Raw genomic sequence first — 27,021 nt, 5'->3', positions numbered from 1 at the left:
ATATGTAGAAAATGTTGTATATCCATCATTAGAATACTGTTCGGTGCTTAAAAAAAGAATCTATAGATGCCATCTCTGGGATGAACCTTAGAAACCAAGCGAAATGCATAAGAATAGCAAATTGATACAACAGACAAAGCCGAAACCATCCTTCTTGCCACATTCCAAAACAATTTTGGAGGTCCTTTTTCATGAGTTGCATAGACCTGGCTGACTGTCCTGAATCAATTTAAAATCTTTACCTTTCACCTGGCATGGTGACACACATCTGTCATTCCAGCACTCAGGAGGCAGGAGATAGGCAGGAGGATCATCATGTGTTTGAAGCCAACCCAAATCTCATTACAACACCCTGTCTAAAGAAACAAAAACAGGGAGAGAGAGAGAGAGAGAGAGAGAGAGAGAGAGAGAGAGAGAGAGAGAGAACCATCCAACAGAAAGGTAAACTCATTAAATCATTATAGATATCTTCATTCCCTTTATTTACCAGATGTGCAACTTATTCTTTCCCAAAGTCAGAATGACTATAAAGCCAAGTATGTTGGCACATGCCTGTAATACCAGCACTCTGAAAGGAAGGCAGAGGCAGTAGGATCACAGATTTGAGTCCAACATGGTCAACTTTGCAAGACCCTGCTAGCCTAAACCATATGTACAGTGAAACCTCAAAACAAACAAAAAAATTATCTTTTTAATAAATACTTTGTATTTTGAAGAATATCAAACAAACAACAAAAAAAATAGACTTATGTATTTAAACACCGAGTTAGAATATAATTACTAAATTGGCTCCTCTTTTTTGGGGGGGGGTACTGGGGATCAAATTCATATTCTTGTGCTTGCCAGGCAGGTGCATATGCCACTAAGTTGAATCTCCGGCCCTAATAATAAATAATTTCTAATTTGTGTCTTGAGAATATCCTGCCTTTACAAGATTAGTTTTATGTTCTGACAGTTTTTTTTGTTTGTTTGTTTTTTTGATGCCAGGTATCGAAATCAACAACCTTGTGCTTGCCAGGCAGGCACTTAAGGCTGCTGAGTTAAATCCCCAGCCCAAACTGATTCCTCTTAGAGAAAATCCCAGATAGCATTTATCTGTTACTATTTCTGTATACATCTCTTGAAAAATAAGGAATCTTCTTAAAAACAATCATAAATCTATTGTTATACTGAAAAAGCTAAAAAGTTAATTTCTTAATATAATTAAATATCTCATGAGTTGTAAAGTTTTCCCAATTAGCCAGGCATGGTGGTGCACACCTGTAATCTCAGCATTTAGGAGGATCACTGCAAGTTTGAGGCCAGCCTGGATTACATAGTGAAATCTTATCTCAAAAAAGAAATACTAAATTTTTTAATATAAAAAGGAATTACCCGCATTTATCTTGCTGAGTGCCCCCCTCCCAAGCCTAGTCGACACAGGCGAGGGATTATTCAAAGGTAGCTGTATCTAGGTTGTATGAGGCTGGGATTAAGGGTGTGTGCTTATTAAATAGTCCCTTGATAGGTTTGGTATAGTTCTGGGTAGGATTAAGGGTGCCCAACCCTGCCTGGATAAAATATGAGAGACAGAAAAAGGGCTAGTGTGCGCTCCGCTCTTTCTTGCTTTTGCTGTCTTCTGCTTACCGTGAACTGTTCCTTCTCTCTGGTACCCCTCTACCCTGCCACCTTGCCTTGGAGCCAGCCAGGTATGGATTAAAACCTCTGCAAACTGTGGGCCAAATAAACCTTTCCTCCCTTAATTTGTGAGTGTTGGGTATTTTGTCTCAGCAATGAGGAAAGTAATTTAAGACACTGTCCAAGCCACTTAGAACTCCTAGACTCAAATGATCCTCTTGCTTAGTTTCCTAAGTACTTGGAATATGCTATGACATCTGTTTCAAAGGTTATTTTTAAAGTCAGTATTTTTTGTTTTGTTTTGATACTGGGGATTGAACTCATGACCTCATGCTTACCAGGCAACCGCCTGAGCCACTGAGCTAAATCCTCAGCCCTAAAGTCAATGTTTTATGATCACAAGTCAGTTAATGTCCACACACTGTATTTTGTCTTTTGTCTTTTAATGTATAGGTTGTCTTTTACTCTATCTCTACCTTTTGGTAAGAATCTAGGTTTTTTTCAAATATAAAATTTCTCAGCTTCTGGGCTTTATGGTTTTTGTTTTATTTTTGGTAAGACAGTATTGAATCAGGGCCTTGTGTATACTAACTAGCCAAGCACTTCAGCAAAACCCCCACATCTATTTCTCCATTTTGAAACAGTCTCACTAAGTCACACAAGCTGACTTCAAATTTGAGAGTCTTATGACTCAACCTCTCAAGTAGATAAGATTATAATTATACCCTAGCTCACCTGACTTTACATTTTAGCCTTAACTAGTTGTATTGGTAACATGTTCATACATGTTCTCAGTGTCTGGTAAAATGGTTTTAATATACAGCTTGATTAGATTCATACTTATTTTGAAAGAATGCTTCATACGAGATTAGGGATATAGCTTCCATCCCTAGTGCCCTTACCTCACCACCCTGCACATAGATTGCTTACTGCATAAGCAGATGAATTGATGCTGGCTGGTATTTCATTATTTGGTGGGCCTGATCGGGTTGCTTGAGTGTTTTCATGATACGATGGCTGGCTTTCTCCAGAACACAGAATAAGTAATTCAGAAAAGTCAGTAGGTTTTTGTTTTGTTTTCTTTTGTACTGGGAATTGAACACAGGGCCTTCATACTGAGCTACATTGCCAAACCTTATTATTTTTTGAGATAGGGTCTCCCTAAGACATTAAGTTACCCGAGTTGGACTTGAATTTGCCATCTTTCTGGCTGAGCCTCAGAGTGTTTGGTTTTTGTTTTGTTGAGATGGGGTGGCACTGTGTTGTCCAGGCTGGCCTCAAGCTTCTGGCTGAGGCAGAATTGTTGCAAATTCAAGACCAGCTGATGGGTTCCACCCATATGAAACAGCATGGTGCCTGCTCAACATGACGCTGGGCCCTAGAGGAACAGCATGTCCCGGTCTCTTCAATGCTGATTTTTGCATACTTCTTTCAAGACCAAAATTTAACTTCCCCGCTGCTTTTTGTGGACACTAGAATTCTCCCAGTCAGCTGTTAGTACATCATTCTGCTAGCCCCTTCAAACTCCACCCTGTCAAACCTACTAAAAGCCTGAACTGAGTAGTGAGAACCCTCTAAAAAAGACAAAAAGAAAAAAGTTGGAGAATTACAACCACATTTGTTCTATTTGGATATAGAAGATCTCCATTCTTAATCTGTGATTTTGTTTTATTTTTGAGATAGAGTCTCACCATGCAGTTCAGGCTGGTCTTTAAATTCACTATATATAGCCCAGGGTGGCCTCGAACTCGTGGTTGTTCTGCCTCAGTTCCCAAGTGCTAGGATTATGTCACATCTGACCCTTTTTTGGGTTTTATTTGCAGCAGGGTCTTGCTAAATTGGTAAATTGCCCAGTGAGGCTTGAACTTTCAAACCTCCTGCCTTAGCCTCCCTGAGTACTGGGATTATAGCATGTGCCACCATGCCTGGTTTTGTTAACATCTTGTATAGCTATAGTACAGTATCAGTTTCAATGATCAATGTTTGGTTACCAGAAATTGCCCAAACAACTATTATATGTTAGCTCTTGGAGGCTTTTAAAAGATTAAACTTTTGCCTTGTGTAGTTCTATTCTGGGACTAAATGTCCCAAAAGTGTTTTTTGCTGCTATTGTTGAAACTTGTAGCAGCAGTTCTTTTACTGTTAAACACTGTTAATCCTCACATTCATATTTTGCTTTGTTTTAAAATAATTTTTTGCATTCTCTCCCCATCTTTGGTTTATAATCTTTATAGCAACAGAACCATATTGCCTGCATTGTCTTATTTTAATCACGTGCCAGTTTTGCAGTGCTACTAAGACTGGATTTGAGAAGCAGCTTGTGTGAATCATTTACATACATTTCTGTTTATAGTCCCCAAATTAATTTGTAACGTTTTGTTTTAGCTAATTACATGTTCAAAGCACATTTTTAATAATTCATTTTGTGAAGGATTTTTAAATTACAGCATTTTAAAATTGACTCAAAGAGCAGAGGCTATTAAACAATAGGAGCAAGACAATATGTAGGACTTTAAATGATTGTTAAACATTTGAATGTTCTAAAAAAAAATGTGAGTCTGTGTGTCTGTGTGTGTCTCTACATGATATTCCACTAGGGACTTGGAAAGATAGGTTTTGCACAATGTCCTTGATGTTATTGTCAGCCATAAACAAATTACACGTATTTAACAAGTTAATGTCAGATTGGCCAGGAGCCACTGGGAGGTGTGTACTTAGTGACATCAGCTGGCGAAGAGCCCTGGTAACAGGGAGGGTTGGAGGGGTAGTGGAGAGAGGAAGCAAGAGGGAGGGAGAAAAAGAAACACAGAGACTGACTGTATCTGGGGATTCTGGCAAGGTGAAGAGCTTGTCTGTTTGGCAGGACCTTCCCATCTGGGTTCCATCTGTGTTTCCCTGGAATGGGACAGGCAGCTCTAGTCAGTGAGAAATCGCAGATGTGAGAGAGCTGACACATGTCCAGCTAATGAAAGGAGGAAGAAGGCTGGTCTCCGATTGGGCTTTGAAGATTAGGAAGAGAAAAAGCGGAGCTTTTTTAATATCTATTTCAAATAAATTTAGTGTCTTAAGAATCTGGATTGTTTTAATCTGGGCATTCAGGGTAAGTACATTTTAATTTAGTTTTGGAGGATAATGCGCACAATGCACTGCCTTTCTAAGCTTTCTTGTTATCTCATTATGATGTGAACATTTCTTGATATTTGATACTTGATATGAGTTAAAGCAGCCTATAACTACTCAGTTCATTTTAATGCTTCATTTTGTTAATATCTCATTTTTCACTTTTCTCCTTTATATTTGAAATGCCATGCTCTTTTGAATGTAGTTTAGTTAATAGTCAGATACAGTATATGAATTTTACAGCTAGAAGGTAATTACAATTACTATATATTACAAACATATACTGAAAATTAAAAAAAGAATTCTACAGCTAGAAAGGTAGTTTGACAAGTATTTCTGTAAGCCATTCTACATTGGGTCCTTCTGTGATGTTTTGAGGGAATTTTTATCTCCTTAAGTATGTATAATACAAATTAAGCAGTGTTACAGAGATGGCTCAGAATTCTCTTTCCTAATGTCAGGTTTTATTTCAGTTTATTCAGGCATTGCAGTAAAACTAATCTCTTCATTTAGACATGTTTAGCTCCTTTTCATTATATTTTGCTCCCATGGTGTTTTCTTCTGTTTATTTCTTATGTACAAAATAAACATGTAAGTCTCAACTTGTGAATTTAGGTAGTTCACACAAATATAACTACCTTGGTTTGTAGTCCTGATTTGTAATACCCAGTTTGGTTTTCTGCTGTTTTCCCCCCCATTATTCATTGTATCTTTGCGGCTTCCAAATCCATATACTTGTGAAAAGAACATGAATTTGAAAGTTACACATATTATATAGCCATTATTCACTAATTCTCCCACTTTTAGCAACCTATTTTTCTCTTTGAGTCTCTATTTTTGTGTAATCCTGACTCATGTTATTGGGTAAACTTATCTAGCACATTCGTGTCAACATAGAAGTCATAAGTTTCTGAAGTTCTGGATGTGTATTTTTCTATCTCAGTAGGTTTTTAAACTCTTTGTCTTTTTTGGAGGGGAGGGGTTTCTAGGGATTGAACCTTGGACCTTGTGCATGCCATCTAGATGCTGTATCACTAAGGTACATCCCTAGGCCAACTATTTGCATTTATAACCTTCAACTTGAGTGCAGAATGGATCTTACCTGAAGTTCTTGTTTTCAGATATCTTTCCTCTTGTTGCACCTACTTCCCAGATCAGCTGTGAATGTTAAATGTTGTGTCATCTTTGCTAAGTCTCTTTATGATTATGGAAAGCATTCCAACTATAATGTAATGCAAATGAACCTGTCAGACTATAGCAGAGTAGAACTTTGAAAGTGTCAGCATACAGGGATAAGGTACTAAATTGTATTGCTTTATGACAGCTGTCTTTAAATTGTTCCCCTCGCCTGGAAGTCCTCAAATAGGAACTTTAAAAAATACTTTCATTGGCCTAGGGGTTTAGCTCAGTGGCACAGTGCCTTACTGGCAAGTGTAAGATGCTGAGTTCAATTAGCAGTACTCCCCTCCAGAAAATTAAGTAATTGATTGATTAATTGTCTTTCTGAGACAGTCTCTCACTATGCAGTTCAGGCTGGCCTTGAGCTTACTTTGTAACCCAGGCTGGTCTTGAACTTGCAATGATCCTGCCTCAGCCTCCTGAGTGCTAGGATTACAAGTGGGAGCCACCACGCCCGGCAAAAAAATTTATTCTTAAGGTTCTTTCACTTTATATTAGTTGAGTATTTCAAGAGAACAATACAATACTATTCACTTTCTTCCTTCAATTTTATAGTAGGATTTCTTGTGATGGAGGGCACATTGTAATCTCCCAGTGCTGGGGATTAAATCCAGCATTGTCTAAAAGGTAGGCAAGTACTTTATCACAGAGCTACATATCCATCCCTTAAGGTACATTTTTGCTTTCTATTGTTGTTGTTTGTTTGGGTTTTTTTGAGATTGGGTTTCACTGCTATAGTTTAGACTGGCTTTGAATTCACTGTGCATCCCAAGCTGACCTCAACCTTGTGGTTATTCTCTTGCCTCAGCCTCTCAAGTGCTGGAATTATAGATGTCCCCCCTCAGGCAGGGCACATTCATTCATTCATTCATTCACTCACTCGTTTATCTATTTTGTCTTTTTGAGGCAGTGTTTTGCAACACAGTTCAGGCTGACCCTGAATTGACTTTTGTAACCCAGGCTGGCCTTGAATTTAAAACTGTCCTGCTGCTTCAGCCTACCCGAGGGCTGGAATTATGGGCATGTGACAGTTTAGGGCATTTCTAAAATTTAGCTTTTTTTGCTGGGCATGGTGGTGCATACCTGTAACCCCAGCTCTTGGGAGACTGAGGCAGGAGAATTACCGTGAATTGAGGCCAGCCTCGGCTACAAAGTGAGTTTAGCCTGCAACCGCATATGTCTCAGAAATACCAGGGAAGGTGGGGGGAAAAAGCCTTTTTAGAAGATTTCAGTCCTGAATTAAACACAGGGCCTTTGCACTGAGTTACATTCCCAGATTTTTAAAAAAATTTTGATTTTGAGACAAGATCTAAATTCCTCATAAACCATCCATTCCAAATTGACTGAGTGGAGCCAGGGGTTTAGCTCAGTGGCGTAAGGGCCTGCCTGGCAAGCGCAAGGTCATAAGTTTGATCCCCAGTACCCCCCCAAAAAAATATTTATTCCTGCAAATTGAGTAAAAAGATTGGAGGCAGGAGGTTTTTTTTTTTGGTTGTTTGTTTTTGTTTTTAGATAGCCTTTCACCATGTAGTCCAGGATGGCTTTGAATTCATGATCCTCCTGCCTAAATCTGAATGCTGAGATTACCGAAGTGTGCCACCACACATAGAGAGGTGGTTCATGTTTTGATTGGTAGTTTTCATCATCTTTGAGGCTTGTTCGAATATTTGAAAGGATATAGGCTTACACTGAATCTGAATGATGCTTCTTCAGTCAACAAACAGTTGCCATTACATCCTTAAGAGATATTCTTCTAAGGATGAGTGGGGATAAAAGAATTTAACACTGAAGTGAGTGTGGGTTACATTCTACTGTGGAGAACCTAAAAAAAGGGATTTTACAGCACTTTGTGTCCATACTAGGAATGCTTTTTTTTTTGTCTTTTTCTTTTTTATCGGTACCGGGGATCGAACTCACGACTGCTTGCTTGCAAGGCAGGTGCTTATGCCGCTGAGCTAAATCCCCAGCCCCAGGAGTGCTTTTTAGTACTACAAAATAATTATTGTTTATTTTATTGCAGGGGTTTCCACAAGCTCTATCACTTAGTTATACACCCAAACCTCAGGAACACCCCTACACACACACACACACACACACACACACACACACACATCCATACACACACACAGGATTTAACCCTGTGCCTTTGCTACTGAGCTTTGTTTCCAGGTCCTTGCACTTTTTTGAGGCATGTTCTCACTGTGTAGTTCCAGCTGGCCTTAAACTCACTTATGTAGCCCTGGCTGGCCTTGAACTCATGGCAGTCCTCTTCCTCAGCCTCCTTAGGCCCCAGTCCTTGTTTTTTTATATTGAGACAGAGTACTACTAAGTTGCCCAAGCTGAGTTCAAATTTGAGAACTTGAAATCTTTCTGTCTCAGCCTCCCAGAATGCTGGGGTTTGATACAGAGGTTTTTTGGTGGGGGTCTGAGAGCATTTTTGAGACATGGTTTTCCTATGTATATAGTTTAAGTAAGTCTTGAATTAATGGTCATCCTCCTGCCTCAGCCTCCTGAGTAATGGGATTACAGGGATGTGTCACCATGCACAGCTAGTTTTATAACAAAAGTAGATTTGAAAGATTGTTTGAAACAGTTCACTTATGGTCATTTTAAGGCCATTCAGTACTAGACATGCTCCCAAGTCCCCAGTATAACCTATTGACAGTGTTAGGATTAGAAAGAAATTTAGGGATAATCTAGTCAGATGTGTGACTCCCCCCTCCCCATACCCCCCATTGAGACAGGATCTGGCTATGTAGTTCAGGGCAGCTTCAAACTTGTGGCAATCTTCCTGCCTTAGCCTCCCAAGTGCACTACATGTCTGGCTTAAGTGTACTATTTATTGTATCTCTGTAAGGGAAGTTGATGGAAAGCTATAGGATGGATAAAAGTTTTCTTGGTCTAGATTTGAAATCCCTGCTTGGTGACTGAAGTGGATCAGAATTGTGTTCTGAATTTCCAGTGTTAGTATATGTGCTGCCTAAGTGAGTACTGCTCTGAATTTCCAGGACATTCATTTTACAGATTTTTTTTAATTTTATTTTTTTGTGGCACTGAGGATTGAACCCAAGGTCTTCTTACTGAATGTCCCCCTCTACCCTGTTTTTTTGAAACAGTTTCACTAAGTCTACTAGGCTGAGCTCAAACTTGTAAACCTCTTGTGTTGGTCTCCCAGAATATGGGGTGTGTTCCACCATACCTAGTTTACAAACATTTTTTGATTGCTTGTTCTATGATAATATAAAAGTGGTGAAATTTCATAGAGGAGATGCATGCACATGTGTTAAGTCTTAAAAGTTTGTACCAACAGTTTTCATGGAGCAAGTTACATTTGAACAGAGGAATATGGGGAGATGAAGGATTTGGACTCTCATGTTGAGAAGGAGTATAAGCAGTGGGTCACTGTGTCTTAGAACTTGTCAAATGCATAGTTATATTGTTAATTTCTACTGTGTTTTAAAATAGGGCTACCTGTTGCTATCTTTCCAAATCCATTTACTTCTGAGATACTTACCTATGCGTACACATACTTGCCTTAAATTTGTGGTTTATGTATCAGGAAGCTCCAGTTGCTAACAGTTCCTACTGTAAAGTACTATGTGGGTTAATTTTTCCTTTAAGTCAATAAAGTAGCTAGTGGTAGCTGTTTCTTGAAGAAGAACAATCTATTGTAATTGGTTGCTATATTTTCATTGGCTGATGGGCTTCCTGAACAGCATTTAACTTTTAAGAACTATATGATGACACAAGTTTAGACTAGGAAATTTAGAATGTATGTGAATTTACTTTTCTATAGCATGTCAAAACTTGCAAAAGCAACTCTTTGCGCTGTGGTTTTTTTTTTGTTGTTGTTTGTTTGTTTGTCTTTTTCGTTTTTATCAGTACCAGGGATCAAACTCAAGACTGCCTGCTTGCAAGGCAGGCGCTTATGCCGCTGAGCTAAATCCCCAGCCCCTTGCGCTGTGTTTTTAAAGCAGTAGTTCATGGAAATCCTGTTACCATTTAATCTGAACAGCTTGTTAGAGGTATCTGACAAAATGAGATGCAGTTTTTATAGAATATGTATGTATATATTGTCTTGGAGTTGCCCCATTGCAGTAGCTAAAGTAAATAGGACATGAATTTTCATTTAATTCTCTAGGACAGGTAGAAGAAAGGCAATGAAGTGTTGTGTGTGGGCTTTGGCATTAAGCCGTGTGATCATAAAGTAATGTAACTTTCACCTCCAAGCTTCAGTTTTTTCAGCTGTAAAACAGAAGTAAAAATGAGTTCCAGGGATTAATCACACAGTGGCTCGGTAGACCCCTGTGGTGGGGTTTGTGACTAGTATGATACTTGCTACAAAAATGCTCAATGAAATTCATCTTTTCATGTGATTTTTCAAAACACTAAAGTCATAATAACCAAAAGACTTAAAATGTGATGCGTGTATGTGTGTGTGTATGTGTGTGTTTCACTTCAGATTGACAGGGAACCAATCCTGGTGCTTTAACTAATTCTTAGTTATGAAAGAAGAATGCATGTAGAGAATGCAGCAGTCTTAAAATCTCAAACCTGTTGCTGTGTGGCAAGCTGTTAATGTTTAGAGACCCTTCATCACTTACTCTGCTGGTAGAACTGGGGGATGGGCTGCTTTGTGGGTGACAGATGTGCCCTCTGCGCCGGCAGGCACGTGTCGGCTCTGTCCCTCTGCTCCCAACACCAGGTGCAGCCATTGTTCTGGCTGGTCTCTCTTCATCTAGCCTGTCTGTTACTCTTCTCTCTCTAGCTCATTGTTTCTGTAGGATATTAGCATTAAAAACCCATCTGAAACCCCCATGTCCCTCAACTGCAGGTGACTGTTATTGGCCCCAGCTGCCACCCTTGCGCTTGATTACTTCCATATGGGTCTCTGTAAAGAAGTAGTCGCCATTTATTGATTTCCACCACAACCCCCACCTCTATTACTGAAATTATAATACCCTGAAATCTATTAGACCCCCAATAGTCTGTATAGCTTAGTTGACACTACAACTGTGATGAACGTTTTACAAGCAAAACTAATTATACCTCTTTATCCCCTATCCCCTCTTTACTTCCTACCCACACATTAAATATAGAAAAACCAGAGTGTCATAGGTGGAATAGCAGATCTTTTAAATGTCTGGAGATGACTCATTTCTGAGTAGTAAAGCATTTAGGATCTGGATGGACCTTTATGGAAAATTTTAGTCACTGCTTTAAATATTTCATACCACACCCATAGTATTTAATCAAACAGTGGCTCGGTAGACCCCTGTAGTGGGGTGGGGGACACAAAAGTTTTCATCATTTGCTTTTTGGTTTATTAAATATAATAGGAGTAGGCAATGTATCAGGAAAGGGGCCTAATTCAAAGCAATAGTTTTTACTGCATAAAGTTTATATTAGTTAAATCCTTTTTTTTTTAACATTATCTTGTCTGCTTTTGTTATTTGTACAAATAGTTATTCTAGTGTACTTCAAATAATAGTACTTTGAATAGTCTAGATGGTATCCTAAAGGTCTCCATCTTCTATCAGTAAATAAATGTATGTGTTCCATTTTGGTTATTGTTCTAAATTAAGATTGTAAATAATTTTTTGTTTTGTTTTGCTTTTTGTTTTTTGAGACAGGATCTCATCTGTAATTTACTGGACTTGAATTCACTATGTAACCTGAGCTAGTCTTGAATTTACAGGATACTTTTGTATCAGCCTCCTAAGTGCTGGGATTACATACTTGTACCACCATTCCTGGTTTAAGTGTCCAGTTTTAGGGGCAGTCTGAATTTATTGCTCATTCCTGATGATTTGTATTGTGACCTTGAAGAGTATGCTGGTAGCCTAAATTAAAGACTCCTGAAAATCAAGGGGTAGTAACTGTCAGGTGTGATGTCACATGCCTGTGACTCCTAGTACTCTAGGAGGCTGAGACAGCAGGCTCACAAATTAGGGCAGTTTAGTGACTTGCTGAGACACCTGTTTAAAAATGAAAAATAAAAAAGGGCAAGGGATGGATGTAGCTCAGTGCCAAGTCCTAAGTCCTCAACTCTGCCAAAGAAGAATAGCAGGGACTGATTTTTGACAGCTTTCACTTCACAACCCTGGGTTTATTGTTTTGATTTTATTGCAGGAGTGGGTTTCTGGAATCAACCCAGAGCCTAGTATATGCTAGGTAATTGTTCTACTACTGAGCTATCTCTTTTTTTTTTTTAAAGATATGGTTTTGCTGTGTAGTTCAGGTTGGCCTTGAACTCACTATGTAGATCAGGATGGTCCTCAACTCACAGCTATCCTCCTTCCTCAGCCTCCAAATACTGGAATTACCAATTACTGGCATTCTCCACCAATCCTGGCCACCAGTCCTTTTTAATGTTTTTATTTTGAATGTTGGGTGTTGCAGCACATCTTTATAATCCAAGCACCCAGGAAACTGAGTGAGAAGGATTGTCAAAAGTTCTCAGCCAGCCTGGACTACATAGTAAATTCAAGGCCATCCTGGAATATATAGTGAAACCTTGTCTCAGATATAAAAAGAGGCTGGGGATTTAGCTTAGAAGCGTAAGCACCTGCTTGGCAAGCTCAAGGCCATGAGTTCAATCCTTGGTACAAAAAAAAATAATAATAATTAAGAAAAGAAAAAAAAGAAAGTTTTGGGGCTGGAGATTTAGCTCAGCAACATAAATGCCTGCCTTGAAAGCAGGCAATCGTGAGTTCGATCCCTGGTACCGACAAAAACGAAAAAAACAAACAAACAAAAAAAAAAATGTTTTGAGACAGGTAAATTCCCCAGGCTGATCTTGAACTTGTGATCCTCCTGCCTCAGCCTACTAAGCATACAACTCAGTTTTAAACTATACTCTTCAGTTTACAATAATTAAAAATCAGTTATTTGCAACAGGTTATTTCAGCATATGGGAGGCAAAGGCAGGACAATCACAAATTCAAGGATAGTTTGAGTTACATAGTGAGACCTTGTCTCAAAAAAAAAAAAAAGTTACTTAGGAATGTTTAAAGTAACAGTTTCAGTATTTTAAACTTAGTTAATGGAGCTTTTACCACAAACAATTAAGAAATTTGGGGTCATTTCTCTTGGGGAAATGTCTTTGTTTTTCTTATTTTTTTTTTTTTTCTCTTTTCTTTCTGCTGGAGTTTTTAAAAGGTTATATAATTACAAAAGCCTGTTTTACCTGATAGCTCCAGTGAAAGAAAGTCTTAAGGTAAAGCAGTGTGTAATATGTTTATAACAGGTTAGTATTTGTGCTCTTTGAAGATAAATTTTTTTGAGATCTTTTAATTGTCCTGCGAGGTGTTTGTTTTTGTAATAGGGGTTGAGCCTAGGGAGTGCTGAGATATGTTCCCTACCCTTTTTTAAATTTATTCTGAAACAGGTTGCTGAATTGCCTAGTCTGGCCTCAAATTAGCAATTCTCTTGTGTTAGCCACTTCAGTACTGTAATTATAGTCGTGTGCCTGTCTCTTCCCTCATCAGTGACAGAAAAATGCAAAGATTAGAAATGTAAAAAAGGGGAAGAGTTGAGATTTGAAATTAGATTTTCTGACCCAGAATTAGTTCTGCTTTCATTTAAACATTTTGTTGTTCAGTTTGGTGGTACATGTCTGTAATCCTAGCACAGGATGCTGAGGCAAGAGGATTACAGTGAGTTTGCAGCAGGTTGTCTTAGCATCTGGGAGGCAAAGGCCTGGGCAGCATAGTGAATTCAAGATCAGCCAGAACTACGTACTAAGATCCTGTTTAAAAAAAAAAAAAATTATTGTTTCAGAGTACTAGGGATTAAACCCAAGGCCATTGCACTGAACTATATCTCCAACCCTTTTTTTGTTTGTTTGTTTAATTTTGAGAACAGGATTTTGCTAAATTGCTCCAAGCTGGGTTTGTACTTGGTAATCTTCCCAGAAGTGGGTTAGTTACTGGGAGGGTTATGGATATAGGATACCACATGCCCTGCTGAATTTGTTTTTTTAAGCCAAAAGTCACCAAATGAATGACTAGAGAATTTGGACTCAAGTTTTAAAAAGTACAGGTCTTGGTAAGGCAGTGGAAAGGTGCCTTGTAAAACATTTATATATATATAATTAATATCCATATATACATATACATATGGATATACATGGATATGTATATATGGATATTTAATAAAAAGATGCTCTTCCATATAAGCAGTTTGTAACATATTCTGACATTGATCTATATCCAAGAGTTTTGAGATATGTATAAGAAAAAGCAAACTAAAAAGACAACTCAAAACTGGCAAAGCCAGGTATAGTGGCATATGCCTATAATCCCAGCACTCAGGAGCCTGAGCCAGGAGGATCACTTTGAGTTGAGACCAGCCTGTACTACATAATGAGACTCTGTCTCAAAAAACCAACCAACGAATCAAGTTGGCAGAAAATGAAGAACCAAGGAATTTGAGAAGTAGAATGAAGCTGCTACTTGCTGTTTGGCCTTATTTTAACCTAATCCTGATAGCTAAAAACTCTGCTGCTGTATTTCCCTTTTCAGATTCAAGAACACATTCTAGGAAAGGCTTTTATGCTACCATAATGAATCAGGAAATGTGTCCCCCAAAGGATGACATCCAAGGAAGTTCTTGTGTTGATGAAAGTTCATTTGGAAAGGATAGAGTCCTAGTAAAGTATAAAGCTGAGAATAGAGGATATCAGGAGCAGAGATGTCAAATGTGATGGCTGGGGTGGTGGTACATACCAGTAATCCCAGAATTTGAGAAGCTGAAATAGAAAGATTGCAAGTCTGATCACAGCCTAGGCAATTCACTTAGTGAGACCCTCTTTCAAAATTGGAAAGAGAAAAAAAAAAGAAAAGGATTGGGGTTGGATAAGATTGTATGTTGCAGCATAAAAACCCTGGTTTCAATCCCCAGTATTGCTGAAACATGCACACACACAGGTGAGAGGTGACTGATGCCTTGATGTCTAGGTTGTACAGGTCACACCCCATGCTGTGTTTAGGAGCACAGGCTGTATTCTGTAGGCAATAGTATTAAAACTGTTCACAGAATTTTATTTTGTTGTTGTAAGCAGGGAAATGTGAATTAAGTTTTGAGGGAGACGGCTGAGCAAAGTATGAACTTGATGGGAACAATTTTAGCATCATGGAAACTTATTTGAAATGACCAGTAGAGACAGCAAGCTGGGTGTGTGTAGAGCATGGGTGTGAGTTAGAGGACAGCCTGAGCTACAAAGTGAACTCAAGGCCAGCCTGAACTTCATAGTGAGACCCTGTCTCAAAAAGACAAAACAAAGCCAGGCATGGTAGCGCACACCTGTAATCTCAGCACTTTAGAGGCTGAGGCAGGAGGATCCTTGTAAGTTCAAGACCACGCTGGGCTACAAACTGAGTTCAAGGCCAGCCTGAACTGTGTAGTGAGACTCTGTCTCAAAAATACCAAAATAAATAAATAAGAAAGAAAGAAAGACAAAGCAAACAGTGGAAGAGATCTGAGCAAAGATACCAAAAGTCTGAACTTTATTGAAGGTGAATTGTTAGGAGCAGAAGATTTCAGTTTGAGCAGTGTATGATGCAAAGATTGATTAGTTTTGTTTTTATGGAAATTGAACTTTTATACTGAGTTACAGCCTCAGCCTTTTTTAAATTTCTATTTTTTATGTTGAGACAGTGTCTCCTTAAATTGCCTGGCTGGGTTTGAACGTGGGGTTGTCCTGCCTCATCCTGCCTCAGCCTCATAGGATCCTAGGGTTTACAAGAGTGCACCATCATACGAGTCTAGATAGATTGTTTTGTTTCTGCTACTGGTGTGCAAACCAGGGTCTCAGACATGCTAGGCATGCACCATACCACTGAGCAGTATCATCCCCAGCCCAAGAATTACTGGTTTTAAAGTATGTATTTAGAACTGGCTACATAGCTCAGTGGTATAGCATTGCCTAGCATGCGTGAAACCCTGAATTCAGCAAGCAGTGCACCCAGACTCACGCATGCATGCGCATATGTAGAGACACTCATTTAATGACCAAGTCACAGTCTTGCAACTAGTTCATCATTTGATGTGGTTACTAAATGAGGAATTATAAATATATAGTACATATACTATAATATTTGGAGTTTCTTCCATTTATTTGTTTGTTTTGAGAGAGAGTTTTGCTCCATAATCCAGGCTGACCTTGAACCCACTGTGTATCTCAGGCTGACCTCATATTCATGGCAATACTTCTGGCTTAGCTTCTTGAGTGCTGGGTTACAGGCATGTGCCACCATGCCTGGTTTTACATTACAGATATTCAGAACAAAGAAACAGGAAACTCCAACTTAATGACTTTGCTTTTATTTGCATAACTCTTTACATGGAGTACTATAATGTATAACAACATAAAAGTATAGTATTGTGCAGTACAATCAACAAAAATTACAGTATTGTATGAATAGTACTGCTGTAGCATACCGTATACTGAATCAAAAAAAGACATTGAGGCTCCATAAACTATAAAGATTTTTTTTAAAAAAACTATACCAAAGGAAAAAAGGATCATATGTCTAAGCAGCAGGTCAAAACAGTATGCCTCAGTTGAAAGTCTAAATTGTCTTTAACCAGGTAGGCTGTTATACAAGGAATATCTGTATAGGGTCAAACGCAGATTTAAAGTGAAAAGTTTGCATTAGTTTTTTTTCCCCAAAAAAAGTGTCCATTAAAGCATTTTGTGCTTTCAAAAGGAGGTTGCATGAATTAACTTGCATTCTTTGTGTATTTTATTGGACATTTGGAGTGGCAAAATAATTTTTAAAATATTTCTGGCAACTAATTTTTATCTGCAGGATGAAAAAGTAAATTCTTCGGATTTTTTTTTTTTATTAAAGTAGCAGACCATATGGTGTTTGCACAGACTGATTTGTTATGTGAAGTAGCATGTTATTTTTCTCTTTTAGGATTTGATGCTTTACCCCAAATCAGTATTCTAAGACATTTATTTTCTTTCTTTCTTTCCTTTTTTTTTTTTTTGAGACAAGGTCTTGCTATGCACTTCCAGCTGACCTCAAGCTCACTTTGTACCCCAGGGTGGTCTTGAACTTGCAGCGATCCTCCTGCCTCAACCTCCCTAGTACTGGGATTACTGGCATGCACCACCATGTCTGGCTTGAAACATTTATTTATTTATTTATTTTGAAACATTTATTTTTTTAGTCAGCACTAACTAGTCTTTTTTGATGGCTCAGTGTTGCCATTTGTATAGTGCTTAATCCTGCTTTATATAGTTTAATATTTTAAAAATTATAATAGGCATGCTGCTATAGTATTTCCTAACCTGTTCTTACCATAACACATATAATATATGTTTTGGTTGGTCATCCCAGGTTGAGGAAACCCATATCTCAGTAAATAATATTCATACATCTCTAATGTGGCTTGGCATGTAGTTTAGGTTGTTCTCCTTAATAGGAGAGGTCCAGAGACCTTGCTATATATGCTATATATGTTGTAGTTGGTAAATTAGAATTAGAAAGTAGTAATGGAATCTAGGCTGTGTATCAGATACTATATTTAGGTGTGGCCATGAAAGTGAAAACCTAAAGAACTCACAGAAGCCATAGGCTCCAGATCAATGAAGAGGAGATGTTCAAGTTGAACCTTAAAGTTGGAGTTTTAAAGTATTTGAGACAGGAAAAGAAGGTCAAAGGACACAACAGATTTTGTCCGCATTATTGTCTGTTTAGTATCTGCTGAACTCTCCACTTAATAGTGGGTATTAGTACTTACTTAGGAGTTCACTCTGACAGTATGCTTGGTTTTTTTGTCCTGCCAGAGTGCTCATTTACTTTCCATTAATGTTGTTTGGATTTAGTCCCCACTACATTATAGCTTCCTGTTTGCATTATGCTTTTAATTTGCAAAACTTTTGCCCATGTAACATCTCCTCCCCCATGAGATAGAGAATAAAATCCAGGTGGTTGTTCGGTTGCTTATTATTGTTTAGGTTTGTTTGTTTCTTTTGTTTTTTGGTACCAGGAATTGAACTGAGGACCTTGCACTTAGCAGGTAGGAAGGCACTGCTGAGCTATATCCCTCGCCCCGTTTTTTAGTTTTTTGAATCAGAGTCTTGCTAAGTAATTCAGACAGGCCTTGAACTCATTATGTAGTCGTGACTGGCCTCAAACTCTGGCAATCCTCAAGCCTCAGCTTCCTGAGTGCTGTGATTACAGGGGTGCACCACCATGCCCAGCTAGTATTTTTATTTTTATAGACGAGAAAACTGCGACATCCATCATCCTATCAGCATTTGAGTTCCCAGATAAGAATGTCTTTTTCTGTAACTTGACTGCAAATGCTGCAGACTTACCAGCAGAATCCTCTTCAATTCTCTGGGCACAGCTTGGAGTGCTGACTGATGCAGCCAGCAGGAGGGCCACAGCAAGGCTGACAGCACAGTTGCTGATTAGAGCTAACAGCCTAGCATCTGTAAACTCCAGCTGTACATTTTTGCTACACCATATCTAGATTACTCACACTTCTAAAGAAACAGGATTTGGAAAAATACAAGCAAAACCATTCCAAACTTAGAAGTGTGCTCTATCTGTGGGAATATTCTGTATTATCTGTGAGATCCCATAGTTAATGCTTTCCCTCAGTTCATTTATTGCCATATTTAGGTCATTATTCCCATACCAATTTTAATGCCAAAAGAAGATCGAGCTGTTATAATAGATGAATTGAGTGGGTGCTAATTGTGTCACTGACATGTTGCCAAAGAGGTTTTTTTCTAGCAAGCTTTGTTCCTCTTGTCTTCCCGTTTGTTTTGGAAAATAATCTGTAACCTGAAAATGTTTTAAGTATTTTTTTGTTGTCATTATTTTATATATTTACTCATTCACTTACTTATTTTACTTTTTAAAAAAGTTTTTTGAGACAGGATCTCACTATGCAGTCTAGAGTGACCTCGAAATCATTATATACAGTCTAGACTGACCTTGAACTCACTGTGTAGCCCAGGCTGGCCTCGAACTTATAGCCATCCTCCTGCTTTAGTCTCCCAAGTGCTGAGATACAGGCATGCGTCACTACACCTTGGTCGCTCATTTATTTATTCACAGTACTGAGGATTGACCCAGGGACTTTGCACTGAGACTGAGCTATGTCCCTAGCCTTTTATTACTTTTTAAATTTACTTTTTATTATTTTTATTTTTTATTTTGAGACAGGATCTCATTAGTTATTAATTTGCCTGGGCTGAGCTCAAACAGAAGAGTCCTCCTGCTTCAGCCTCCCAGTGTACTGGGATTATATGCATGTACTACAACACCTGGTCTGTCTGTCTGTCTGTCTGTCTGTCTCTCTTTTCTAATACTGTCTTGCTACATAGTCTAGGCTGGCTTTAAACTTTTATTTCTCTTGTCTCAGTCTCCTGAGTATTGAAATTATAGGCATGTACCACCATGCCTGATAAGGGTGTATTGTTAAAACAATCATTTCAATGAGCAGTGACCACTAGTGACCCATTATAGTTATGGCTATACTTAGTATTCATTGATTTTTCTAAAGTATGTCAGTTTTTGGAGATAAGGAATACATTTTCTAGATTCTTAATTTTGAAGAAAGAAGGAACAATCTTATTGTGGCGCCAACATTTTGAAATCCTGGTTTATTTGTAATTAAAACCTTAAGGCAACGCCCTGCCAATGCTGGTCTTCAGGCCCATTCATTTGACAGCATGATAATTTTGTCAGAAGCTTCTTTGATAGTCATTTAAGGGCATAAATTGACTCCTTTGTATACCTTCTACTTTTCATTCTTATAACTTCCTAAGAGCTGCTTCAGCTTAAGGCTCTACATATACCTTCATATATTTGTGAAGAAAGGAATAATAGAAGAATATGAAGTTTCACTAAACTATGATCAGTGTTTATTTGTTTTCTCTAAATTCTTGGTCAAGGTGTGCAAGTTCATTCATTAAGCCCTATAATAATTTACTCTTTCATCATTTCTCAATTTCAGTTTCTTTTGCTTATGGTATGGGCTCTGAGTTTAGGCATAATTTAACTGACAGTAAGCCTCAGCTTTTGGTTGAATAAAGCCGACATTAGTGTTTGTACACCTAATCAAAACTGTGGGGACAAGGTATAGCTCCTGTGGGACAGTCTAACAAGTGCAAGTCCTTGGTTTTGGTCTACCAAAACAAGTACCAAAAAAAGAAATGTTACATCTTTAAAATTTGACATTTGATTTCCAGTATCCCCGCTCCCAAATTTGCTGATTTTTCTAGGGCAATTTATAAATCCTTGAGTCATTTTTTTATTGAATAGTGCACTTTCTTGAGAGTATTACCTTTTCAAAACACCCCCACACACATACCAAATGGCAAAGAATTGAGAAGTCAAAACTGAAAACAAATAATTGGGGGCTAAAGTTTAGTATAGAAATAAGATAAACAATCCTATTTGTAAAAGCCATAATGGAATTTTCTTAAATGAACTCCTGCATGTACCCATTTATTAGTACTTTTCCCTTAGAATTTTTAGCACTTTCCATATTTTGAGGCTATGGAGTTGTTATATACACTGCAGTGTCCCATGAGGCTGGCGCAACAGTTCTCTACTTGTTTGTGCCTAGAGCCATAATACAAAGGGACCAAACACGTGGCTTTGCAGTGTACTTCTCCATTTGGATGATTTGGAGCTTAAGAGGGTATTTGCTCTTAAATACAAGAAAAATTGTTACTTTGGCATGAGGTCCAACCTGGCATCATTCCTACATCTGTTATTGATTAGAAGTGAATGCTGGTCAGTCAGGATGTAAGAGGGCTCCTCTGATTATCAAGTTCAGCCTTCAAAATCAACTACTTCAGGAAAGCTAAGAGATAGCTTAACAGCTTTGCAGAGAATCTGAAAAAAAGACCTTTTTGTAGTTTGTGTACTGAGACAGTCTGCATCCTTCATGGTGAACCTTCTAGAGCTTTCAATAATAACAAATAGCCAGCTATAGCATGCATGCCATTGGTTCACTACTAGCCTAAGTAATTTCCCGATGTTAAGAAACATTATAACATCTACATACAGAAACATCTTATAGAAAGGGGGCACTGGAATGAGTGTTAGACTCCTTTTGCAGTGACTTTTGAAATATGTATTAAAATGTGCAAATATTACATGTTCAAGTCCTTTTTTTTGGGGGGTCATCTTTGAGACAGGGTCTTACTATGCAGTTCAGGCTGACTTGACCTCAGCTGTGGCCCAGGCTGGTCTCAGACTCACAGCAATACTCCTGCCTCAGCCTCCTGAGTGCTGGGTATGGCTTGCACCACCATGCCCAGCTTTCAGTGTGTAAAAAACAAAAAGTTTTATGTTTTGACACAGGATCTCTCCATGTAGCTCAGGCTGGCTACGTGGTCTTTCAGCTTCGGTCTCCTGGGTGGTAAGATTATATAGATATGTGCCTCTATGCCTACCTTCAGTAAGTTTTTAAATAGTTGTCTATATTCCCAACTGCTAGGGTTACAGGCATGTGCCGCCATATCCAGCTCCCTTTTTTGTTTTTTTTGAGATTTGAACTCTGAGTTGCCAGACTGACTTCAATCTATGACCTTTCTGCTTCAGCCTCCTGAGTAGCTGGGATTATAGGCCTGCCCCACTCTGCCCTGCTAAACAAAAACAAATTTTTTTGTCTTTGAGACAGGATCTTACTATATAGTTTTGGCTATCCTTGAGCTCACTTTGTTTGTAGTCCAGGTTGGCCTCAAACTCACAGTGTTCCTCTTACCTTGGCCCCCCGAGTGCTGGAATTACAGTTGTTGCCTCCACACCTGGCTAAACAAAATATAGAACACATGAATTTACCAGAAAGTTCCTACTCACCCTCCTGCAACCATTATCTTTTTGGGGGGTAGGGGATGGATACCAGAAATCGAACAGTCAGGATCTTGAGTTTGCCAGGCAAGCACAGTGCTACTGAGCTATATCCCCAAGCCCTATTATCTCATTTCCCCCCTGTATTACATTTCATGTAAATGGAATCTTGTATTGCATCCCTTTGGGGTTTTTGTTTTGTTTGTTTGTTGGTTTGGTTAGGTTATGTGACTTTTTGAGACTGATTCTCTATGTAGTTCAGCCTGGCCTTCAGCTCCGTGTGGAATCCAGGATGGCCTCGAACTACCTCAACTTCCCAAGTGCTGGAATACAGGTGTGCACCACCACACACAGACGTATACCCTTTTGTGTCTGGCTTTTTTTTAGTTTCATGTATGTGATTGTATGGATCAGTTTATGAATGTACTATTTAAAGTATCACAGGAGAAGTTTTTCTGATTATATGTTTTAATTTCTCTTGGAGCAGTATTATTTAATCATTGGAAAGAAGTAAGTTTAACTTTATAAGAATCTGTGAAATGGTTATCCAAAACATTGTACAGGTTTACACTTCTATAGATAGCAATGTGTCAGTACTGGGGAACTTCCCATAGTTCTTAACATTTAGTCATTCTTTTTCTTTTTTCTTTCGTCCTTCACACAGCAATGGCAAAGATTGTACAAGTTAAGGGTGAGAGAGAAACTGGCTGCTCTGTAGAACAAAGTTGGGCCAAGTAAAAGCAAAAAGCAAGATACAAGTATGCTATGGAGAAAGCAGTGCAGGCTATTATGAGGAAAGCCGCAATAGCCCCCACCCCCTTTTTGAGACAGGTTCTCACTATGTAGTCCATGGTGGTCTTAAACTTACTATGAAGCCCAGACTGGCCTCAAACTCATGGCAGTCCTCTTGCCTCAGCTTCCCGCAGGTATACACCATCATGCCCAGCTCAGATCACTTTAAAATATAAGAGTGGCTGAGGTTTCTTCTATTACAAACCTCCCACACCCCAACCCCTTTCCAAATTGAACCCAAGACTTTATGCATGCTAAAGGAGTGTTCTAACACTACACTGTATTCCCAGCCCTGTTTATTTTAAATTCACAAAGTTGCCCTGGCCTGCCTCCAACTAGGAATCTTTCTGCTTAAGCCTCTAGAGTAGCTGGGATTAAAGGCGTATGCCACTCTACCCAGAAGTTACCTTTGATACCTTGTTCTTACTTGAATTTACATTTTCTTTGGGTTTTGTTTGCTTTTGGGTGGTGTCTCAATTGCCCAGGCTTGCTTCATGTTTGAGATCCTTATGCCTCAGCCTCTTGAGTAGCTGAGAGCATAAGCATGTTCTTCCATGCCTGATTTTTACCTCGTTTTTAACTGGGTTTTAATCACTGTTGCAGTTCTGATCTTAATTTTAAATCCTGATTGTTTTTTTTTAACCTAGTATCCTACTAGGAAAATATGGCTATTATCTAAGACTCATCACAGAGTTGACTTTACGTCTAAGAAGCAAGCACGTACTATGTTCTGACCACTGTACTTGGCACTGTCAATATGACAGTGGTCAATTTAGATATGGGCCCAACACTAAAGGATGGGAAGAGGCTGGCTTTTTCTGAAATAAAAATAAACAAAGCTAGAAAGATCACAGTTTGGTAGGACTCAATCTGAGTAGACCTTTAGAGTATGTAGAGAACACTGCTGTTTTTTTTAATTTAGTGAAAATACTCCTGAAGCTGTGGTACAAGTATATAGTGTGATACTAAATTAATGGGTGTGTATGTCAGTGGGCTTTTTTGTTGGTTACCTATTTTATAAGGGTTATTCACTTTGTTAAACAATACATACATACATATACATATATATGTGTATGTTTTTAAACAGGTGTGTGCCACCATGCCCAACTATAAAAATTTCGGGGAGTTTCTTTAAACCTGTGATTGGTGTTATAACTCAGGGTTTTTTGGTTGTTGATTTGTTTTGTTTTGCTTTAATCCCAGGGAACCAGAGGTGTTAGCCTATGTTTTAAAACTCACATTTGGTAGTGGTATAAACAGCTGTCACACTGAATAATTGTCACATCATTATAAGGATTTCTGTTGCTCACTAATCTGTAGGTATAAGTCTGGATTTTAATAACACGTGATTGGTAAAAATTAGTTCTTGTGAGAGTTTATGCTGGGCAGGCCATCTGTTCTTTATTCTAAGGCTTGAAAGTCAGTATTAGAATTTGCAAGCCCATCAACTAAGATGTATGTGAGGAGGGAGGGCTGAGTCTCTCTCAAGAGATGACTTGGGTCCTATATATAGACAATTCTGGATTTTGGTGTGAAGCTAAGTGTTTGTGCGCATACTCTTCATTTGATGAAAGAATCTTAGTTTTCTGCTGACTTCAAGTGTGGTCATGACCTAAACAGTATTTGAGATGACAGACACCTGTGGTTTGGTGTTGGCATTGCAGTTCATGTTTGTATCCTGAAAATTTAGTATAGCATGTTCGCTTTTCAGTAATGTTTGCTAACTTTTTTGCACCTTTTTTTCTAAAAAGGTTCTGATTATTATGTTTGCGTTCTCAGGACTTTTACTGTCTTTATAAGGAAAACGATCTCAAAATCCTAGAAGCACTTTCTTGTACCCCTTCCCATAAGAACAATGACATGCATTTAATTGGGGCCTACTCTATATCTTTCCCTCTTGTGTACTTTTACCTTATCCATTTGTTTTGAGTGGCATTTTGAGATTAGAAGATTTTTCTTTTGGCTCGTGAGATAAAAATTCTTACCTGCCTTTTTCAGCTGGCTTCTTAGAAGTGGAAATAGAAGTAACAGTTTTGAACAGAACTGTTAACTTTATTTTCTGATTTTGTTTTTTTTTTTTAAAGCAGATTACAGAGGCAGACTGAACTGAGATAGTCATGTTAGTGTATTTGTTTAAGCATTTACTGTGATACCCTTTAAACTCAGGGAAGTTTTTTGTTTTTTTTTTGTTGTTGTTGTTGTTTTTTTTTGTTTTTTTGGCAGGTTAAATGGTTTTGTTCGTACAACAAAGTTGTTGAGTTTTTAGCCTACAGTAGTTGGTTAAATTTCAGAGCCTTTTTTTTTTTTTTCCCAGTGGTGGGGATGAAACCTGCGTCATCATACATGTTAGACAAGCACTCTGGCACTATAACCTACATAGCCTTCAGACCATGTTTTTAACCCATGTGTGTCACTAAGATGGAGAAAAATTGAGGTCTAAGCCTTGGGGCTTGAACCTTCACATCTCTGTTGTGTTTGCTTTTTATTTCTACCTAGCATAGTGGTACGTGCCTATAATTTCAGTCCTCTAGGAGGCTAAGGTAGGAATACAAGTTTTTTTTTTTTTTCTTTTTCTTTTTTATCGGTACCAGGGATCGAACTCTTGACTGCCTGCTTGCAAGGCAGGTGCTTATGCCGCAGAGCTAAATCCCCAGCCCCTGGGAATACAGGTTTGAACCAGTCTGAGCAACTTACTGAGACCCTGTTTCAAAATAAAAAGGGCAGTGTTTGACAACCAACCCATGAGTGTCTAATAATTCTTTTGTAGGAAAGAAAATTTAGTGAGAAAGCAAATAAAAATATTTTATAACCAGTGTTCAGTGAAACTGGTATTGACCCATTATCCCTACCATATTATCCCAAATTGTCAATTCCATTTTAATGTTTTTCAACTATGTCTTATTTTTATGAGTAACTGTAATTGTACTGAATATATAATTTTTGTACTTCTCCCATCTAGCTTTGTATTCTAGTTCCCCAAGTGTCGAACTGTCTTCGTAATTATAATTTTTAATGCCTTCACAGTTCTCATTGACATGTTGTTCTACCATTTAATTAAACATTCTTCTATAAAATAAATACCTTTTTCCCTAGAGTTATTTTCTTTAGGACAAATTCCCAGGGGTTAGTTAACACAGTTAAACATTTTACTGATAAAGAAATGATTTTTAAACCCCTTATTTGAATGTTGTTTTTTATTTGTGTACTTTTTCTTCTTGATACATTATTAACTATACACTGGAATGAATAAGAACAAACATATAGATAACATAGGAAGTCTTGCAGTTGGAACACTGCATTTTGTTATATTTTGGCAAAGCAATGGCTAAGCGATGGGGAGATTGGTATTAAAACCCTAATTATGGGACTGGGGATTTAGCTCAATGGCAAAGTGCCTGCCTGGCAAGCGTGAGGCCATGAGTTCAGTACCTAAAAAACAAAAAACAAAAAACCCTAACTATGATAAATTGAAAGTTAACTTTAGAAAAAAAGAAAGTTAACTTTAGAAGAAAAGTGTAACTGTAAAAGTTTGATTATTCTTCATGGTTATTTGTTGAATTACATTACAACTTTAATTCATTTTTCCTTAGTATACATTTGTCTGAAAAGGCCTATCTCATTAATGAGTATGTAACTTAATAATGTGTAGAAGAACTGCCCAGTATATTATCATGTATTCTGTCAATATTGTGATGAATCATCTTGTCTCTGTTCTAGAGATGATAATTAAACCTCCTTTTTTTTTTTTTTTTTTTTTTTTTTTGGTACTGGGGATTGAACTCACGACCTCACATTTGCCAGGCCAAGCAGGCACTTATGTGGCCAGCTCCTCGAGAGATTAGAATATGGAGGCTCACTGATGCCTTTCCCAAAAACAATGGAATCTGCACTGAATTGTATTCTGTCTGACATTTTAAGGGGAAACTACATATATATCAGTCATTTATACTTAGTAGCAGAATTTTGCATTGACTAGGAGTTCAAACAGGTAAAATCTTACACTTTGTTCAAAATCAGGAGTTTCTAAATAATTAAGTACTTTGTAAGCCAGTGTGGTAGATACTATACGACTGTAATGCCAACACTCTGGGAGGCTAAGGCAAGAGGATCCCCCATTCAAACCCAGCCTGGGCAATTTAGTGAAGCCCTGTCTCAAAAAATAAAAATGTCTGGGAATATATCTCACTGTGAGAATCTGGGTTCAGTCACCAATATGGGGGGAAGATACACCAGGACAACTAGGCAGTACAAGATTAGGATGGGCAATCCCACAGCGGTATGAATTTTTCGTTTTGAAGATTTATGGTTAGAGCACAGAAATTCAGAACTATTCTAGTTTGGAAGCTATGAGCTTGATTGATAGCTTACTAAAGTATATAGGAGAGCCACGCATGGTGGTGCATGTCTGTAGTCCCACATTCCCAGATAGCTGAGGCAGGAAGAAGATCACTTGAGCATAAAAGTTTGGAACTTAAGCCCA

At 38.2% G+C, this 27,021-nt stretch overlaps 1 protein-coding gene across 6 annotated transcripts in view; it reads left to right on the top strand.

The window, feature by feature from the left end:
- Cbfa2t2 (CBFA2/RUNX1 partner transcriptional co-repressor 2) overlaps positions 1–27,021 on the top strand; it is a 144,468-nt gene that overhangs the window by 51,442 nt on the left and 66,005 nt on the right. Inside the window, exon 1 of one of the 6 annotated variants that reach the window (XM_063248510.1) lies at positions 4,413–4,717. The exons of the other annotated variants lie outside the window; for them this stretch is intronic. The gene's annotated coding sequence lies outside the window, so the exon portion shown is untranslated. Of the gene's footprint in view, positions 1–4,412; positions 4,718–27,021 lie in introns of those variants that run through there. 6 annotated transcript variants of the gene reach the window in all.

The sequence above is a fragment of the Cavia porcellus genome, unplaced genomic scaffold, assembly GCF_034190915.1.
Source record: "Cavia porcellus strain 051 isolate PalLab524CR breed Dunkin Hartley unplaced genomic scaffold, mCavPor4.1 scaffold_5, whole genome shotgun sequence".
NCBI classification, from domain to species: domain Eukaryota; kingdom Metazoa; phylum Chordata; class Mammalia; order Rodentia; family Caviidae; genus Cavia; species Cavia porcellus.
Note: the sequence above shows the minus strand (reverse complement) of the source record. Positions and strands in the feature narration are given on the sequence as shown.